This window comes from Cyprinodon tularosa, unplaced genomic scaffold (assembly GCF_016077235.1).
Source record: "Cyprinodon tularosa strain WSP-4 unplaced genomic scaffold, ASM1607723v1 ctg17, whole genome shotgun sequence".
NCBI classification, from domain to species: Eukaryota; Metazoa; Chordata; class Actinopteri; order Cyprinodontiformes; family Cyprinodontidae; genus Cyprinodon; species Cyprinodon tularosa.
Genome location: NW_024038531.1, coordinates 903,899 through 910,980, shown reverse-complemented (window position 1 = coordinate 910,980; position 7,082 = coordinate 903,899).

The following is a 7,082-nucleotide window of genomic DNA, read 5'->3' as shown; positions in this document are numbered from 1 at the left end:
GTCCTTGGTCCACACAGTAGAATAAAGTAATTAAATTAAAGAGAAAAGTGAAATAGCATTATTTGACTGTTTATAAAACATTGTTTGATCAGTGGATGGACACCCCAGTATTTCAATTCCAATGCAGCTATAGGCCTGTAGTCTATTTTCCTTGCCATGTTAAGTGGCTCCAACCTAGCAAACAATTGAAGCTTTATATTTAAGATGGATTTTGCAGATACTGTCATGGTGTCTGCGTGTGGCTAAGACTTCAGGTTTCCCAACAGATCTCCATCTGGAGGGCGTGCCAACTCGACAGGTGGCACACCTGTGTCTCATCTGGTGCAGCACATATATGGAGCAGCTGGACTACCATTCACCCCTGATGGTCCGACTCAGTTGGTAAAATCAAGCCTCTCTCCCTAAGTGAACTCTCCCAGAGCTCTGAATCTATACTTTCAGATTGTGACTGACTTACTTGCGTGCTCCTTCTCATCCTGCTGCCTTTTCCCCCAGGCTCCAATGTTACTCCGTCTGCCTGCCACCGTTTGGTCTCCAGCCTACTTTCCAATCCACAAGCCCCCTCCAAGATCACCCCCTCATCTTGAACAAAGCATCTGATCTGTCTGAACCAAGCTCAGATACTGTTTTCTGTTAAATAAATAAGATAAATTGATCCGTTGTGTCCTGCTAGTGGTTTCCTGCATGTGGGTCAGAAAAATCCCCTCAAACATGACAGATACTCAGAAGTGACTGACAACCAGCTAAACTCAGAAACCAATGGTAACTCCAAGTAATTTAAGAGTTTTTTTTTGTTTTTGTTTTTTTAAACCTTGTCATGTACGAGAATACGCAGAAGAGTGATCCAGTTCTGCGTTTGGACCAAACGTGCCAGTATCCTTAGAACTCTTCATACTGCCTCTTTAAGCCTCTAGAGAAATCGCATGTTGAGGGGGTAATTCAGTCATTTGATTCAGTTGTGTGGAACCAGGGACAAAACTAGTGAATTGTTGTAAACATTTAAATACCACCAAATCACATGTATACTTACCGGCCACTTTATTAGGTACACCTGTCCAACTGATCGTTAACACTTAATTTCTAAGCAGCCAATCACATGGCGGCAACTCAGTGCATTTAGGCATGTAGACATGGTCAAGACAATCTCCTGCAGTTCAAACCGAGCATCAGTATGGGAAACAAAGGTGATTTGAGTGACTTTGAACATGGCATGATTGTTGGTGCCAGAAGGGCTGGTCTGAGTATTTCAGAAACTGCTGATCTACTGGGATTTTCACGCACAACCATCTTTGGGGTTTACAGAGAATGGTCCGAAAAAGAAAAAACATCCAGTGAGCGGCAGTTCTGTGGGCGGAAATGCCTTGTTGATGCCAGAGGTCAGAGGAGAATGGCCAGACTGGTTCGAGCTGATAGAAGGGCAACAGTGACTCAAATAACCACCCGTTACAACCAAGGTGGGCAGAAGAGCATCTCTGAACGCACAGTACGTCGAACTTTGAGGCAGATGGGCTACAGCAGCAGAAGACCACACCGGGTGCCACTCCCTTCAGCTAAGAACAGGAAACTGAGGCTACAATTTGCACAAGCTCATCGAAATTGGACAATAGAAGATTGGAAAAACATTGCCTGGTCTGATGAGTCTCGATTTCTGCTGCGACATTCGGATGGTAGGGTCAGAATTTGGCGTCTACAACATGAAAGCATGGATCCATCCTGCCTTGTATCAACGGTTCAGGCTGGTGGTGGTGGTGTCATGGTGTGGGGAATATTTTCTTGGCACTCTTTGGGCCCCTTGGTAACAATTGAGCATCGTTGCAACGCCACAGCCTACCTGAGTATTGTTGCTGATCATGTCCATCCCTTTATGACCACAATGTACCCAACTTCTGATGGCTACTTTCAGCAGGATAATGCGCCATGTCATAAAGCTGGAATCATCTCAGACTGGTTTCTTGAACATGACAATGAGTTCACTGTAGTCAAATGGCCTCCACAGTCACCAGATCTCAATCCAATAGAGCATCTTTGGGATGTGGTGGAACGGGAGATTCGCATCATGGATGTGCAGCCGACAAATCTGCGGCAACTGTGTGATGCCATCATGTCAATATGGACCAAACTCCCTGAGGAATGCTTCCAGCACCTTGTTGAATCTATGCCACGAAGAATTGAGGCAGTTCTGAAGGCAAAAGGGGGTCCAACCCGTTACTAGCATGGGGTACCTAATAAAGTGGCTGGTGAGTGTATATAATGGTGCATAATGGATGATTTAAATATTCTAGAGACTATGTAAAAAGAAGCATTTGGATAAAAAAAAAGTCAATTAAAAAGGTCCTTCTTAAGAAATAAACAATAAACATAAGGTGTGTTTGGTACTTCGAAATTAAAAATATATTCAATGCATTCACAAGGCTTCATGCAGATGTAATTTATTGAAGATCCAAAACAATCAACTAAAGATAAAGATAAATAGGGATAAACTGTAGAGTAAACATGACAATTCTTGCCCATATTCAACCTTATTAAACCTTATAGACAGGTGTGCTGCTTTGTCAAATTATCTGAGTTTTGTATGATTTTAAATTAATTCCAACTGATAACCAATCTGTGTTCCTGTTGGCGCCTACCAAATGGTTGCACTCCCTCTTCTGTAGCCACCATGGGATGCAGGGGACTGTGAATCACCCTTTTATTTAAGTCAGGTATGCAGAGGCAGAGAAATACTGAATTTAAAAACCTCTAATGTTGAGGACAGAAAAAGGACACAAACTTTTAGGCACAGCTATGATCAAAAAGGAAATGTGCTTTGTTTTATGCATGAAAATTGTTTTATAAATCAGGATTTTTTTTTTGGCATAATTCACTTTTTTCCAAAGTCTCCAGCATGATTGCCATCCAACACAATTATGCCTCAGGTAGTTTGGCAGGATTTAAACATTTACAGCAATTCGTGTGAATTACTCACAATTTGTTACAATAATAAATTGATTTGTAACATGACTCACCCCGTTGATCACTGGGGAAAGGCATGTGATGCTGAGCAAACATTTAAATATGTGCATACTTTGATTTTGAATCTAAGCTGTTAATTATAATTATTTGTGACAGGACCTGTCAGTGCCAGCAAAGATCACTCAGAAGTTTCAAATTTGATAAAGTCAGTCTATAATTAAAGTTTTTCATGAGGTAAAATTTTATTTCTGAGTATAATTATGATGAAATCTGGCTTTCATCCACAACCTCAATCCGTCTGTGTCACCAATGTCCCATCTTTCCAATATTTGCATACCTGTCTGGATGAATCAGACATTTAGTGTTAGTCTGCGTCTTTATACATGTGGAGGAATGGCATATACTCAAATCATCTGCTTATTTAATAATACACATATTCACCCCCCTTTTTTTACAATGGTAAAATCAAGCAGTGATTGAAAATTGTCTGTTCAGTCTTTACATCCACTCTTTTCAGCAAGGAAATCTACAGTACAGCCAACCTTGAAGCAGTTGGTTGGTGGGTTAATGTGTGTGCTTGCTCATCTCATTTTTATGTTTTCAAGTCAATTTTTTGAAGTTTGTAGAACCTTTTGAATTTTCTGTGAACTCTTATCTCCCTGTTTTCACAGTTGTCAAGTAACAAAGTACAAATACTTCATTACCTTAATTAAGTAGAATTTTCAACTATCTATATTTTACAGGAGTAAGTTATCTTTTAGACAACATTTTTTATTTCTACTCCTTAAATTTTTTTGCAATTATCGCTACTTTTACTTTAAAAATAGACCTGTTAGTTTGGTTTCATTTAAGCTAATTTTCCTTATGGCTTGTTGGTATTTAAAAAAAATAAAAACTTGGTACTGCCCCAACTTGTTAATAATAATGATTGGACTTTATTAATCTCACACTGGAGAAATGTACCACTGCATATAACCCATCCCCTTGAGGAGCAATGGGCTGCCATTGTGCAGTGTGGGGTTAAGGGTCTTGCTCAGGAACCCAGAGTAAAGGCTGTGGGGATCGAACAGGTTAATTGCAACCTTCTCAGAGCAAAAGTGAACCGCTCTAACCCACTAGGCCAACACTATGTGGTTGTTCACCACATACCAAAATAAGGTTTTTCAAGATGATCCAAAGTTAATTATTAGTTATAAAACTAAGAAAAGGACGTAGAAGGAAATTAACTTCCAGAATTTTACAAAAATGTTTCTTTAATAGGGTAGCGCAGTAAGCAGTATAAAGTAGTGTTGCAGCGATGTCATTTTTTGGCCCCGATACCAGATGCCTGGGTGTGCATTATTGGCCGATACCAATACCATCTGTTTGAAATTGATGTGTGTGTGTATATATGAAGAACTGCATACTACTTGGATGTAAAATAATTGCCATCATGGTTTTGTCAAGCTGCTGCCTACCTTTGTAAAGCAGGAAAAAGACTAATACAAAGTGAATGCAGTAGAACTTTTTATTGCCTACCTGGAATGGGTGACAATTCTCAAAATGGTATCAGTGCCATATTTGTTTGTACTCGCTGATACCGATACCACCATTTTAGTGCTGGATCGGGGCCCCGCTCGATACTGGTATCGGTGCAACACTAGTATAGGGTTTAAAGAATCTGTCCTAAACTTTTCTTTTCAGCATTACTTTTACTTTTATATTTTACATAGTATTAAATATGGTACTAAATGGTACTTATGTCCAAAATGTAAGTCTCCAATCTGAGTACAATAGTTTTGTAAACAGGAAAAAAAAAAAAGAAAACAGCTAATTAATTTCATTCCAGAACACAAAGTATTTCAGTTTGAATATATGAATTTTTTTCTTTAATATTTACAGAATATAAAAATATTCTCTGCAATAAGGAATCTACAACTCAGATTGCCTTCTAAGCCCAACAACAGCCTAATTAAAGTAGCATCATCAGTAAATATGGGTTCCCTCCCCTGAGATGCTCAAATAAACACTCTGAGCAGCTAATTACATGACAATGAAAGATTTTCTCACTGAGTTTACGTGAGCCGTCCGTGAAGTAGGGATTACATTTATGGAGGCGCATCTTTTTGGTGACATTTACTTGCACTGCTACCTGTCTCTACAGATCAATACAGTAATGAAACTTCTTGGCAAGAAAAGCACAAACCAACAAAGCTCTCGTTACTTTATCCTTACACACATCATAACAGAGTTGCCTACATAAGTCAGCCATGACAGTCTCTTCAATTATGTGACAGTGGGGAGAAAGAAGCATGATGGATTGGTGTCAAATCTCCAGGGAGCCATATAAGCAATACAGCGTGCAGGGGCTGCCCATCTGTCAACAATCTCAATTAACTGCTGTAAAGATACAGGCACCCCACTCTTTTATATAACAAGAACAAGGGCGTCTATCTAAACAGCGGGCGGCATCCTATTTTTACAAGAAGAAAACTGTGTATTTAGATGAGCAGGATTTGCCCATCCATCAGCTAGGGGGCTAGAGCAAATTGAAATCTGACATTTAGAGCCTCAAAGGCTTCTTTCACCAGCTCTGATATGAACTGCAGCATGTGACAAATTGTCTGTATCCAGCTTGTCCCAGGGTGAAGCCTCTGATAATGTTTAGAGATGAAATGGCCACCCTTGACATTTCACTGAAAGGTCATATTTTGTGTTCATTACTGCTCTCTTTTACATACAGCCAGCTTTGGGGAATGAGAAGGACTGTCACAATCTGTGTTTGCACCAATTTGATAAATTATTACCTTATTATTTTAATGGTGAATAAAAAGTATGCAAAATATTGCAGAGTTACCCTATTTCCTTTGAACATGCTTAGAAGGGATAAATCATAAAAACCTATGATTTTAATTATTCAGATGATGATTTATTGCTTATTTTAGTTCATAATTTGGTTTCTTAAAATAAACATTGTTTTAACCAACTGTGACTCAATTTTCTTGATTGGTTACTTTCCTACATTGTGGAAGAATTAAGATTAAATGGAGGACATTTTTTTTACTTATCAACAAAACGCATTGAGTCACACAAAGCAATTATGATTAAAGCATTGTTGCCTATTTTTTCTCCAGGTTTGTATAGATGGGAAACTGCAGAAAAAAAGCAGATCTGCAAATAAAATATCTGAATATGTAATTTCACACAAAAGAGCAAAGTGCAGCAATAACAGAACTCATCAATATCTCCACATGAGAAGATCTGTGACAACTTCACGAATGCAAACATCCAGATTAATTTCATTCAGTGGTAGGGTGTCCAATTTACAGATAAATTGAGAAACCTTTCTATAAGTCTTTTAACATCAGTGCAGGATAAATTACTGTCTCACTATTCCACCTATTAAACAAGCAAAAGCAGCTTCAGTATGTATGTTATGACAAACAGTGTGTGTGGCATTTTTATTAGCTGTGTTCCTCCGGGACCAGCGGGATAAATTGGATCACTTTCCATCAGTCCTGCTGCCTGCTGGAAGACAAATACAAATAAACACCCAGGGTGTCAGCCAAGATTCTTCTTTTAAATGTGTGGATCATCGGAAAATGTAGTTTTGTTCGGATGCAATGTGATGGCTCACTGCTTACATAAGAACTGCAGTCAATGTATGAAAAAATAAAATGAATAATCAGCCTAACCATAGATTATCTAAAATGTGCCTTCTGTAAGCTTTAGACAAGTAAAAGCGATTAACCCTGAGCACCTCAATGATGAGACTCCATTTTGAAGAATGGGCACCCTGATTTCAGTCCATTCCTTGGATCTGGCCATTTCCAGAACTTGGTGACTGTTTCAGTTTTCTGGGAACTGTCCATCCATCTGTTTCCCCTTCATTAATGCTCTGCTTTTCAGAGTCATTTTAAGGGTCATTGAGCAAGAAGCTGGGTGCAACCAGGTAAAGTTAGCAATGAGTCATTTTTATATTAGCACCATGTTGGTTTTAAGGCTAAGGAACCCATAATACTTGTCTATAGTATTCACTTAGTATACCAAAGTTTCTCCCAGGTCTCTAATATTTTTTTGCAAGAATAGAAAATTAAATAATAATCCTGTTCCTTAAATGTTATTCAATAGTGTAAATAGCTAAATTTTTG